Here is a 6726-nt window from a genome sequence, read left to right on the forward strand (position 1 = left end):
TCATTTGTTGCAACTATAAATGCAACCAATGAAAGAATGGATGTACATAAATTGATATAGAGGCGGAGAGAGTAGTAAGTGTTTAGGAAAAATGGGTCTCTCTTAAAGTTATGAATTAGACATATCCCTCATCAGGTTTGGCAAAATATCACAAGTCGCATAGACAAATCAAAGGAGGTGAAATGAGGCACCATCCAAACACAGGAAAACAAAGGAAGTCCAACTAAACAAGACTTTATTGAATACATCACCTTTATCATTATATTAATAAATAAACTAAACAACCAAAAAGCACGAGAATTCCCCAATATTCAGCTTTGTATTCATCCTGCAACAGAAACAATTGCCACAAAACAATTGCTTTGTATTCAATTTTAGTAATTTTTTTAATATTAAAAATGAATCGGTCCGGTCAGTGGGCGGATCCGCCTATGGAACCGAGAACCGGACTGGTTCTCATCGGTTCCCAAAAATTGGAACCGGACCGGTTTCCTCAAGAACCGCTGATTCCGGGTGGTTTCGATCCGATTCCGGGCTATTCCGAGGTGTTTTGCACACCCTTAGGATCCAGTATCTACAATATATCAACGTCATGCTCGCTGACCACTTCCACAATCGGAAGCACCAAACACAAGACCGTAACCTAGATCTCCGCGCACTTCAGAGTGGCGGCATTAATAATGCTCGAAGAGCTTTTTGACTCCCACTTACTGAACTCGAGATATCTGCAGTTCTGACTTGACTATAATGTCCAACAGTAGATCATTTCTAACTTGATATCCGTCATTGTGACTCGACTATAGCCTGTACTTTTAGCCAAAAGATCTGAAATTTGAAGGGGCTTACAGAGTAACATGGATAAAACATCAGTGGGTCTCTCGGCTTGTCCTTTTAGCCGAAAGGTAGAAGATATGGCCGCAAACAACTTGAGTTTTGGGAAATCTCTGGAAGCCGGGGTAAAAAAGAAGAAACCCAGAAACTTAAATGCTGAAGCCCTCCCATTTTTCATCGCGCTCGTCGCCAGAACAGGGGAGAAAAAGAAGAAACCCAAAAACTTGAACGCTGAGCCCTCCCATTTTTCAGCGCGGCTCGTCGCCAGAACAGGGGAAGAAAAAATTGAACCCAGAAATCCAAACTCTGAATGCTAAAGTGACCCAGAAATCCACAATCTGCCCGCGACTTCCTCTATTCGTCTTCCGCTTCGTCTTCCCGGCGGCCAAGTTCCAGATCTGAAGCAGAGCCCCGTCCATGGCGGCGACAAGCGAGGTCGAGATCCCGACTGTGATTGGGCTCCGGCGGTGTGGAGGTGGGGAAACTCAGCTCGCCGCCGGCGCGACGACAACAGCGGGGTAAGAGCTCGTGGATGGAGGTTTTTGCGGCGGACCGGGGACTGCAATTGATATGCGCGGCCGAGCGGGGGCTAGAAGGAAGAAGAGGAAGAGAGAGAAAATAAAGGATTTTTAATTTGTTTCATTTGTCTGCGTCAACTGCTGATTGGATAGAAGCAATAAAATGCATGAACGACAGGATGATGATAAAGTGGGAATAAATTACTGAATATTTGCTCCGAAATGGGGGCTCGTCCCACCCGGTCCACGGCGCGTCGTGTGCACGCGGGGCGACGCGAGTGGGGATGCAGCCGCGATACAATCATCCGGTTTTCTAAATTAAAATAATAACAACTTAGGAGGAGGGACACGCGGGGGTGAGGGATTTGGATTTTATATTATATTTTATATCAATAAAAACGGTAGGCTGATGACAAAGTGGGAATAAATTACTGAAATATTTGGTCCGAAAAGAGGGGCTTATCCCACCCGGTCCACGGCGCGTCGTGTGCACGGGCGGGGCGGGGCGACGCGAGTGGGGACGCAACCGCGATACAATAATAATGACAATTTAGGAGGTGGGACACGTGGGGCGTGAGGGATTTGGATTTCATATTATATTTTATATCGATTTTTAGAGAAAATGTAAAATATTCCGCAGTCACACGTTCAGCGAGAAAAAAGAAATCAACCAATTGATCGCTTCATATTGCTTGCTTGAATTTACCAAAAAGGGGAAGGACTTTTGTCGCGGTCCAATGACTTTGTCCCCACTTTCTCATACCCCTTTTCATTCTTTCGGGAAAACCAATTAAATAAGGGCGACAGGATCTTCCTCACGAATTAACTTCGAAACCTAGTGTCACTTTTTTTGTTTTTTTGGTCGAAACCTAGCAGTATCGCTGTCTTCTATTGGATTAAAAGATAATGATAGAAAGGTAGAGAATCATCCTAAGAACCAAGATTACTTTTACAATCCCAAGACCTTATGCTACTTCTGTATCGGTCCACTAGGTGGAGTCCACCCAATAATATATGCGGATATATCTGTCTCAATGTCAGCAACAAAATGGACCGAATGTCGGCTAATCATTAAATATTGGATAATCTCATTCTCTAATAATACAACTCTATCGGCATATGAAATATACCAAAAACAAGTTGAACATGCTCCCAAATCTAGATCTAGATTGAGAGAGATTGAACAAGTACATAAATCTAAATCTAGATCGGAAGACGAGAGCTTCCAAAACTCTGAAAAGTCGTATAATCGCTTCCATTGTGATACTTACATTGTTTCCTTCACATTCTATTTTTCCTCAAATTCTATTTTTCCTTGTCTTTTGTGTTTCTCACTTTCTTTTACATAATTCTAAAGTAAATAAATATATATACTCAAATATTCAAAATACATAACCTCACAACTTTATCTCGCCATAGAAAATATAAAATCTAGTGTTTTTGTTAATCCCTTTCATATTACACATCATGCGGTAAATTTTTCCAAGGTGGCTATAAAATGAAATTTATGACAAGACATAGAACAACTATAATAACCCAGTCTGATAAGGGTGGAAAGTGATTGTCTAGGCTAAAGAACCTACATAAGAAGCAGCTCTTAGCAAAAGAGGTAAGAGTAAATCGAACTGTGTACCAAATGAGGGGAGTATATATATATATATATATATGAATATTAAAATTAATTCACGGAGGTGCTTTTTGACGTAACGATAAAGCTTCATTGTAGAACTCTACAGTATGAGTGTTGACACCTAAATTTTGACTAATCATGTAGTATTTAATTGCATAGAAAATTAGGGATTAATCTTTAACTCCTTTAAAAAAATAATAAAATTGCATTTCATGTAGTCGCATTTCCATCGGTACTAAGAGGACAACAAGAAGCAGGGGCTCGCGGTCGATTGCATGCATAAAAGGATGGTCCCTCTTTCGCTGGTCTGAACACGCATAAGAAAAAAATGAGAAAAGAAGCTCTCGCACTTCCATTGTCTATTCCTCATTAATGCATGCACATGCACATGCATACACAAATTCGGTGGACGTGCGGATTTGGGAGAAATCTTCAAAGAAGCAAAAGCAGCCCATAATATATTATATAATATGTCCATATTGTATTATTATAATATGCTCATAATATTATATAATATGTCAGCTTTGGTGGCGCAATGAAAACTCACCCAAGAAGAAACCTCCTCATTAATGCATGCACATACACGCACGAAATGGGGGACGTAAAAATCCTACAGGCGCCTGCAAGAAGATTTCCTTGCTGAAGAACAGGGGGAGCGAAGAAAGAAAAAAATTCCATTGTGAGGGGGGCTTCCCCTTCGGTCAGACAAGGGGGAAGAAGAGTGTCAGAGAAAGCTAAAAAATATTCATTGTGAAGGGGCTCCTCCTTCGGACAAGAAAAATGAAGTCAGGGGAGGATATTAAAAAAAGAGATGAATGGAGAGTTTGTCAGAGAAAAGAAGGTGAAGTCAGAGAGGGCAACAGAGAAAGAGAAAAGAACGTGAAAGAAAAATAATAAAAAAAGAAGGGTTGTCTTCTTTTTTTTTTTTTTTTTTTTTGAACAGGGGTTGTCTTCTTAAAGGGAGGCTTCGAGCAACGCAGGGGGGGACTTCTGCAGCTGCCCAGGACGCCAGAGCCCCGAACTCTCTCGCCGTCGCAACCCGCTCGGCGCCCGCAGCAGCCCGTCACCACGCCAGCAACCTTCCTCCTTCCGGCGAGTTCCGAGCCCGTCGCCGCCCCTCTACTCCTGCGCGCCACCGTCCCCGACGCGAGCACCCTCCAGCCCACACCCACAGTCGACCTGCCCCACCTCCACGCCCGCCGCTGCCTCGTCGTTCCACCAGCACCCGGCTCACCCTCAAGCTCGCACCGCCGCTCGTCGCTCCTGCTGTGACCGCGACGACCCCGCACCTCTGACCGCTCGAAACTCCGTCGCCGTTGCCCTTGCCGTTCCACCAGCAGCCGAAGCTCCGCCTCACCCGCAAGCTCGTGCTGTCCTCTGCACCAGCTCTGCACGAGCGTAGACCCGACGACGCCTCCGCCCGCGTCGCCCACCACCTCCGCTCGAGTCAACACCCGACGACGTTCCTCTCTGCCTGTTCCCGACGCCGACGTCCCTGCTCCGCCTCTGCCGTCGCCGATCTGCAGCGCCAGAAGTCCCGAACGCCGAGCTGCTGCTCCTCCCTCGCTGTCGCGCCTCTGTCCCTCTTGCGACCCCACGCCACCGGAGCTCACACCGCTGCTGCTCAGCCGTCGATCTTCGCCCCAGCAGCTGCAACACGACGCCCCTGCATTCTTCGCCTTCCACTGCTCCAGATCCGGACGCCGAGCCATCGTACGTACGTCCGATGCCCTACCTTCGCCGGTGATCTGCTTCAGCCGACCCAGTGCCCGAGCTCCACCAGGGACGCCCTGCAGCAGCCGAGTTTCGCCTGCTGTTCGTTCCTGCTTGCTCGTCCGACGCCCAGCAAATCCACTCCGAGCCTCCTCCGCGAGAAGTTGCCTGCTGCTCCGCCCGTGCCGCTCCGACCAGCGACCCGACGCCTGCAGCGCACCCCCGCGACCTGCTGCTGCCGCCGGTCCGCCCGCCGCCGGTCCACCTGCCGCCGGTCCTCGCCGGAGCTCCGAACGCCGGTGACTAGCTGCCCCCGGCGAACCACCACAGTTGCCAAACACCGTGGAAGGCCAAAGCAAGAAAACAAAAAAAGAAAAGCAAATTAGGTAGTTTTTTTATCTACTTTATTTTGTTGTTTTATGTTACTTTACCTTTTTAGTAGAATTATTCCTTACTATAAGATTAAGAATGTTCGACATGAAATAGCTTGTGAAATTTGTGATTGACAGTCCGATTTTCGCGCCCGAAATCCGACTCGCAATTGCTTGAAAATCGCCAATCCGATCTCACGCACGAGATTCGATTTACGATTTATTTAAAATTAGCTAACCCGATCTCATGCGTGAGATATGGTTCGTCAATTTGGACGTCAATCTTGCTCTGATTTACTGTCGTGCCGTTTAAGTTAATTTCGCTTTCATAAAATAAAAATAAAAATAAAAATAAAAATAAAAAATGTAGGCTAGAATTAGGTTTATTTCCTGTTTTAAGGTTTGCATATTTAGAATAGGAATTTCATTTCGAATTTTAAAAAAATAAAAATCAAATCAATCAATTTAGGTTGCTAGTTGTTTAACCTAGGTTTCATGTTTAATTACTTGACAATTTTTAATTTCGAAATTAATACAAAAACAAAAAAAAAAAAATATTAGAATTTTGGCACTCTTCGCATGTCATTTTAGGATTTTTAGATAGATTGCATTTTAGTTAGGAATTTCTAAATTAGGATAACATTCTAGTTTAATTTAGGATTTGACTTAACCTCATTCCTAATACAAATTAGATGATATTTTAATTTAGATAGATAATTTTCACATTTTTCTAATTCCGAATTTCATGAAAAATACCAAAAAAATGTCTTAGAATAAATTAGTTTCAATTTTTAGGACAAATTGCATTTTTAGGAATAGAAATATCATGTGCACGTCATGTAGAATTAGGCTTATATAATTAAAAATTGTCCGTCATTATAATTAGGTCATTTTGATTTGCATATTTAATTATTGCATGTTCATTAAGAAAACACAAAAAGAATATTTTACTCATGTCATGTAGTTTAGAACACATTGTCATGACATTCCATGTTAGATTAGTAGCATGCATTGCATATTGCATGATTCTCATTAAATAAGTAAAAAACCAAAAAAGGAAATTGCCTGTTAATTAGAAATCATATTCTTGGTCATTGATGTGAATTATGATTTAACAATGCGAGATGTTTTCGTTGCTATGAGGTAAGTCCTGCATTTATTCATCGCTTTCTTGGGTGTTAAATTGGTGGTTTGCGCATCCGCATGATCACCTCACATGTTAGGAGGATAAATTAAAATCAATTCAAGCTGCCTGCAAAATATTTTTGAACAAAAAGAAAAGAAAAGAAAAGGTACCGAAAGGGCGTTAGAGAAATCTAGCATAATCAAGTCCCCGAACTCACAATCTACGGTTCGTAGGAGTGAAGTAATTCTCCCATTACTTTACTTGGGTTTCTAATCTACCCACCCAAAATAGATTAGTGGCGACTCCTAATTGAAAATCATTTGCATGTTAAGAACTTGAACCTAAGTCGCGAATTGGTATGGGCTTGGGAGAGCCCGAGTTAAGTCTAGGCTTAACAATCCATTAACCTAAACCGTAGGTGGTGCACCTGAAATTTGGGTCGCGACAATGAGCAATACTAGGATGGTGACCTTAGAGCAAAGTGCCCATTTGTATGCTAAATGACAAAATCGTAGGGCTCGATATGGAACTAGCCAA

The sequence above is a fragment of the Eucalyptus grandis genome, chromosome 9, assembly GCF_016545825.1.
Source record: "Eucalyptus grandis isolate ANBG69807.140 chromosome 9, ASM1654582v1, whole genome shotgun sequence".
Taxonomy (NCBI): Eukaryota; Viridiplantae; Streptophyta; class Magnoliopsida; order Myrtales; family Myrtaceae; genus Eucalyptus; species Eucalyptus grandis.